This window comes from Arachis hypogaea, chromosome 19, assembly GCF_003086295.3.
Source record: "Arachis hypogaea cultivar Tifrunner chromosome 19, arahy.Tifrunner.gnm2.J5K5, whole genome shotgun sequence".
NCBI lineage: Eukaryota > Viridiplantae > Streptophyta > Magnoliopsida > Fabales > Fabaceae > Arachis > Arachis hypogaea.
Genome location: NC_092054.1, coordinates 88,384,324 through 88,391,386, shown reverse-complemented (window position 1 = coordinate 88,391,386; position 7,063 = coordinate 88,384,324). Strand labels below are relative to the sequence as shown.

At 36.7% G+C, this 7,063-nt stretch overlaps 1 non-coding gene across 1 annotated transcript; it reads right to left on the bottom strand.

Moving 5' to 3' along the window:
- Positions 1 to 6,681: 6,681 nt before the first annotated feature.
- On the bottom strand, positions 6,682 to 6,789 carry LOC112780370 (small nucleolar RNA R71). Its single transcript, XR_003191212.1, has one exon. It is a non-coding gene; the product is annotated as a small nucleolar RNA R71 (small nucleolar RNA).
- Between the last annotated feature and the right edge of the window lie 274 nt (positions 6,790 to 7,063).

Below are 7,063 nucleotides of genomic sequence, written 5' to 3'. Positions count from 1 at the left end.
CTGGTTCACATGTTTGATTGCATCTCCTGACAACAGAGCATTCGAATTAGTGAGATCAGAGTCTTCGTGGTATAGGCTAGAATTATTGGTGGCCATTCCTAAGATCCGGAAAGTCTAAACCTTGTCTGTGGTATTCCGAGTAGGATCTGGGATAGGATGACTGTGACTAGCTTCAAACTCACAAGTGCTGGGCGTAGTGACAGACGCAAAAGGATCAATGGATCCTATTCCAACATGAGTGAGAACCGACAGATGATTAGCCGTGCGGTGACAGCGTATTTGGACCATTTTCACTGAGAGGACGGATGGTAGCCATTGACAACGGTGATCCTCCTACATACAGCTTGCCATGGAAGGAGACCTGCGTGCATGAAGATGAAGACAGTAGGAAAGCAGAGATTCAGAAGACAGAGCATCTCCAAAACCTCAATCTGTTCTCCATTACTGCATAACAAATACTATTTAATTTATGCTTTTTACTCTTCATAAATATAATTACTTTTATCATTGATTTCCTGACTAAGAATTACAAAATAACCATAGCTTGCTTCAAGCCGACAATCTCCGTGGGATCAACCCTTACTCACGTAAAGTATTACTTGGACGACCCAGTGCACTTGCTGGTTAGTGGTACAAGCAATCAAGGTGTTTCCCATTTATACGCTTTTTGGCATTGTTTTTAGTATGTTTTTAGTAGGATCTAGTTACTTTTAGGGATGTTTTTATTAGTTTTTATGTTAAATTCACATTTCTAGACTTTACTATGAGTTTGTGTGTTTTTCTGTGATTTCAGGTATTTTCTGGCTGAAATTGAGGGACTTGAGCAAAAATCAGATTCAGAGGTTGAAGAAGGACTACTGATGCTGTTGGATTCTGACCTCCCTGCACTCAAAGTGGATTTTCTAGAGCTACAGAACTCAAAATGGCGCGCTTCCAATTGCTTTAGAAAGTAGACATCCAGGGCTTTCCAGAAAAATATAATAGTCCATACTTTGGCCGAGTTTAGACGACGTAAATGGGCGTTGAACGCCAGTTCTACGCTGCAGTCTGGAGTTAAACGCCAGAAACACGTCACAAGCCAGAGTTGAACGCCAGAAATACGTTACAAACTGGCGTTCAACTCCAAAAGAAGCCTCTGCACGTGGAAAGCTAAAGCTCAGCCCAAGCACACACCAAGTGGGCCCCGGAAGTGGATTTATGCATCAATTACTTACTTCTGTAAACCCTAGTAACTAGTTTAGTATAAATAGGACTTTTTACTAATTTATTTTCATCTTTGGAACATCTTTGGAAGATCCTGGATTGTATTTTTGATCCTGTGATCACGTTTGAGGGCTGGCCATTCGGCCATGCCTGGACCTTCATCACTTATGTATTTTTAACGGTAGAGTTTCTACACTCCATAGATTAAGGTGTGGAGCTCTGCTGTTCCTCATGAATCAATACAAAGTACTACTGTTTTTCCATTCAATTCAACTTGTTCCGCTTCTAAGATATTCATTTGCACTTCAATATGAATGTGATGAACGTGACAATCATCATCATTCCCCCACGAACGCGTGCCTGATAACCACTTCCGTTCCACCTTAGATTGAATGATTATCTCTTGGATCTCTTAATCAGAATCTTCATGGTATAAGCTAGATTGATGGCGGCATTCATGAGAATCCGAAAAGTCTAAACCTTGTCTGTGGTATTCCGAGTAGGATTCTGGGATTGAATGACTGTGACAAACTTCAAACTCGCGAGTGCTGGATGTAGTGACAGATGCAAAAGGAGGGTGAATCCTATTCCAGTATGATCGAGAACCTCAAATGATTAGCCGTGATGTGACAGAGCATTTGGACCATTTTCACAAGAGGATAGGATGCAGCCATTGACCACGGTGATGCCTCCAGATGATTAGCCATGCAGTGACAGCGCATCGGACCATTTTCACAGAGAGGATGAAAAGTAGCCATTGACAATGGTGATGTCCTTACATAAAGCCAGCCATAGAAAGGAGTAGGACTGATTGGATGAAGACAGCAGGAAAGCAGAAGTTCAGAGGGACGAAAGCATCTCTATACATTTATCTGAAATTCTCACCAATGATATACATAAGTATTTCTATCTTTATTCTCTGTTTATTATTATTTTCGAAAACTCCATAACTATTTGATATCCGCCTGATTGAGATCTACAAGATGACAATAGCTTGCTTCATACCAACAATCTCCGTGGGATCGACCCTTACTCACGTAAGGTTTATTACTTGGACGACCCAGTGCACTTGCTGGTTAGTTGTATCGAAGCTGTGAATGAAAAACGATTTATTAAGACGTGCGTACAGAGTTTTTGGCGCCGTTGCCCGGGGATCACAATTTTGTGCACCAAGTTTTTCGCGCTGTTGCTGGGGATTGTTCGAGTTTGGACAACTGACGGTTCATCTTGTTGCTTAGATTTGGTAATTTTCTTTTTGTTTTATTTTCAAAAAATTTTCAAAAAAAAAATTTCAAAAATTTCTCATCTGTTTTCGAAAATTATTCTAAATTTTTAAGAATGAATTCTAGAGTTTCATGAAGCATGTTGAAGCCTGACTGGCTGTAAAGTCATGTCTAATTCTTTTGGATAGGGGCTTCCAACCATCAGCATAGAAGCAAGTTAATTTGAATATCAGTTGTTGCATGCCTGATTTATATCCTAAAGCTGACTGGCTATTAAGCCATGTCCAACCCTTTGATTGGAGCTTTGGGCTAATATTGAAAGATTCCTGGAATTCTTCTTAAAAATTTTGGAATCCTTATTTTTCTTTTTCACATTAATTTTCGAAAAATCCAAAAAAAAATCATAAAATCATAAAAATCAAAAATATTTTGTGTTTTTTTGTTCGAGTCTTGAGTCACTTTCAAGTTTGGTGTCAATTGCATTTTTTCTAAAAATACTTTGCATTTTTCGAAAATTCATGCATTCATGCATTGCATTCATCATGATCTTCAAGTTGTTCTTGGCCAGTCTTCTTGTTTGATCGTCATATTTTCTTGTTTTGAGTCTTTTCTTGTTTTTCATATGCATTCTTGCATTCATAGTGTCTATACATGAAAATTTTCTAAGTTTGGTGTCTTGCATGTTTTCTTTGCATTGAAAATTTTTCAAAAATATGTTCTTGATGTTCATCATGATCTTCAAAGTGTTCTTGGTGTTCATCTTGACATTCATAGCATTCTTGCATGCATTCATTGTTTTGATCCAAAATTTTCATGCATTGCATCATTTTCATGTTTTTCTCTTTCATCATTAAAAATTCAAAAATCAAAAAAATATCTTTCCCTTTTTCACTCATAAATTTCGAAAATTTGAGTTGACTTTTTCAAAACTTTTTAAAACTTAGTTGTTTCTTATGAGTCAAATCAAATTTTCAATTTAAAAATCTTATCTTTTTCAAAATCTTTTTCAAAAATCATATCTTTTTCACTTTTCTTATTTATTTTCAAAAATTTTTAAAATATTTTTCAAAAATCTTTTTCTTATCTTTATCTCCTAATTTTCGAAAATAACATCATCAATTAATGTTTTGATTCAAAAATTTCAAGTTTGTTACTTGCTTGCTAAGAAAGATTCAAACTTTAAGTTCTAGAATCATATCTTGTGATTTCTTGTGAATCAAGTCATTAATTGTGATTCTAAATATCAAATCTTTTTCAAAAACTAATTTCAATCATATCTTTTCAAAAATATCTTCTTATCTTATCTTTTTCAAAAATTTGATTTTAAAATATCTTTATTAACTTCTTATCTTCTTATCTTTTCAAAATTGATTTTCAAAAATTGTTTCAACTAACTAACTAACTTTTTGTTTATTTCTTATCTTTTTCAAAACTACCTAACTAACTCTCTCTCTCTAATTTTCGAAAATATCTTCCCTCTTTTTCAAAAATTTTTTTTAATTAACTAATTGTTTTAAATTTTAATTTTAATTTTCGAAAATCACTAACCATTTTTCAAAAATAATTTTTGAAATTCCTCTTTCTCTCTCATCTCCTTCTATTTATTTATTCATCTACTAACACTTCTCTCCCATCCAAAAATTTGAACACTACCTGATGGGATATTTTTTTTATGGAGAAATGAATTTCTCCAAAACACCCAAATCTAACCGGCAAGTGCACCGGGTCGCATCAAGTAATAATAACTCACGGGAGTGAGGTCGATCCCACAGGGATTGAAGGATTGAGCAATTTTAGTTTAGTGGTTGATTTAGTCAAGCGAATCAAGATTTGGTTGAGAGATTTATGATTTGCAGAATTTAAATTGCATGGAAAGTAAAGGGAATGGGTAATTGACATGAAATTAAAGAGAACAGGAATTTAAATGCTGAATCTTAAAGAACAAGAAATTAAATGGCAGAAACTTAGAACGCAAGAAATGTAAATTGCAGAATCTTAAAGTGCAAGAAATGTAAATAGCTTGAATTGTAAAGGGAATTGGGAGTTGGATTTGCAGAAATTAAACGAAGGAAAGTAAATTGCAACAAACAGAGAAATAGAAGATGTCTTGAATCAAACCGGATCTCAACCAGAAAAATAAAATGAGCATGAAAGCAGTAAACAGAGAAAGTAAAATGAGAATTCAGATCTCAGGACCCAAGAGACTAGAAAACCAAGTCTAGATCTCAATGCCTTCCTAGATCCAACAAGATCAATTGCAAAGGAATTGTAAATTGCAAAGAAAGTAGATGAAGAACAATTAACAGAAATTAAATTCAATAAGCAGTAGAAGAAACAGAGAGATCTTCGGATGAGATTGAAACAGAATTCCTTCAATTCTCCAACCCAAGATCCAAGACAATTACAATTGAAATTGAAAGCAATAAAACTAAGAGGAAGAGAGTGGAATTCTCCTTCCCCGAAACTAAGAAATTAAAGATCACTCAATATCCAAAGCTCTCCGAAAACTATTATGAAAACTCAAAAAGAAAAGCTCTCTTAAGAACTTGAATTCTATCCTATTTATACACTTTCTTCAAATGATCTTCAAGCCTTGAGTTGGGCCTTTGCTCTTGGTGGAATTGGGTTGAGAGAGGCCTTGGTTGATTGCTTTTGGAGTTTGGAGAGGAACCAAAGTGAACCAAGTGAACCGGGTTGGAGTTTTGCAAAAGTTTGAGTAAAAGTTTGAGTAAAAGTTTGAGGCAAACTTTTGGTCCAACTTTTCATATCAGCCCCCATGTTTTGCTGATACCCACGTTGGTGCAAAAGTTAGGGGTCTAACTTTTGCTCCAACGTTGGCCTTCCTTAGTGCACTTATGACGCCAACGTTAGCCCAAAAGTTAGGGGCTAACGTTGGCGCAAACTTTTGCTCCCCCTTTGTGTTTTTCATGTGCCAACGTTAGCCCAAAAGTTAGAGGCTAACGTTGGCGCAAACGTTTGGTGCCCAGGGAGTGTTTTTCTCATGCCAACGTTAGCCACAAAGTTAGGGGCTAACGTTGGCGCAAACTTTTGGTGCCCAGGGAGTGTTTTTCTCATGCCAACGTTAGCCACAAAGTTAGGGGCTAACGTTGGCGCAAACTTTTGGTGCCCAGGGAGTAACTTTCATGTGCCAACGTTAGCCCAAAAGTTAGGGGCTAACGTTGGGGCTAACTTTTCACCCAAAAGTTTGTGCAAAAGTTTGAGGCTAACTTTTGGTCCAACTTTTTGCTTCCTGGTTCATTTTCACTTATTCCATTGTCCTCTCTTTACTCCTAGCCATTCCTTCTTGCTTCAACCTTTCTCCAAGCTTTCTTCACCTATCATTAATCAACCAAACACATCAAAGCTATGCTTAAAATCATGAGATATTCATTTTATCATAATATGTGACAATTATAGCATAAAACCTCATGAAATAGCATGAATTCATACATGGTCGATTCAATCAAAGGAAGCATGAAAATTTACCCAAATTAGCTTACTTGTAGCTCAAGAAAGTGCATAATTCAATTGAAAACAAAAGAAAAAGGCTAGTGAAACTAGGCTAAGATGACTTGTCATCACTACCTCCCTCTCTGTGTTCGAGTTTTTTCTTCCCTTCTTTACATTACATTCTTTTCTTCTTCTACTCACACAGGGGAACCTCTATACCTGGGTAAAAAGGATCCCTATTATTATTATTTTTCTGTTCCCTCTTTTTCATATGAGCAGGAGCAAGGACAAGAATATTCTTGTTGAAGCAGATCCAGAACCTGAAAGGACTCTGAAGAGGAAAATAAGAGAAGCTAAATTACAATAATCCAGCAAGCACCTTTCAGAAATTTTCGAACAAGAAGAGGAGATGGCAGCCGAAAATAATAATAATGCAAGGAGGATGCTTGGTGACTTTACTGCACCTAATTCTAATTTACATGGAAGAAGCATCTCCATCCCCACCATTAGAGCAAACAATTTTAAGCTGAAACCTCAATTAGTTTCTCTGATGCAGCAGAACTGCAAGTTCCATGGACTTCCATCTGAAGATCCTTTTCAGTTCTTAACTAAATTCTTGCAGATCTGTGATACTGTTAAGACTAATGGAGTAGATCCTGAAGTCTACAGGCTTATGATTTTCCCATGTGTTGTAAGAGACAGAGCTAGAGTGTGGTTGGACTCTCAGCCCAAAGATAGCCTGAACTCTTGGGATAAGTTGGTCACGGCTTTCTTAGCCAAGTTCTTTCCTCCTCAAAAGTTGAGCAAGCTTAGAGTGGATGTTCAAACCTTCAAACAGAAAGAAGGTGAATCCCTCTATGAAGCTTGGGAGAGATACAAGCAACTGACCAAAAAGTGTCCTTCTGACATGCTTTCAGAATGGACCATCCTAGATATATTCTATGATGGTCTGTCTGAATTAGCTAAGATGTCATTGGATACTTCTGCAGGTGGATCCATTCACCTAAAGAAAACGTCTGCAGAAGCTCAAGAACTCATTGACATGGTTGCTAATAACCAGTTCATGTACACTTCTGAGAGGAATCCTGTGGGTAATGGGACGCCTCAGAAGAAAGGAGTTCTTGAAATTGATACTCTGAATGCCATATTGGCTCAGAACAAAATATTGACTCAGCAAGTCAATATGA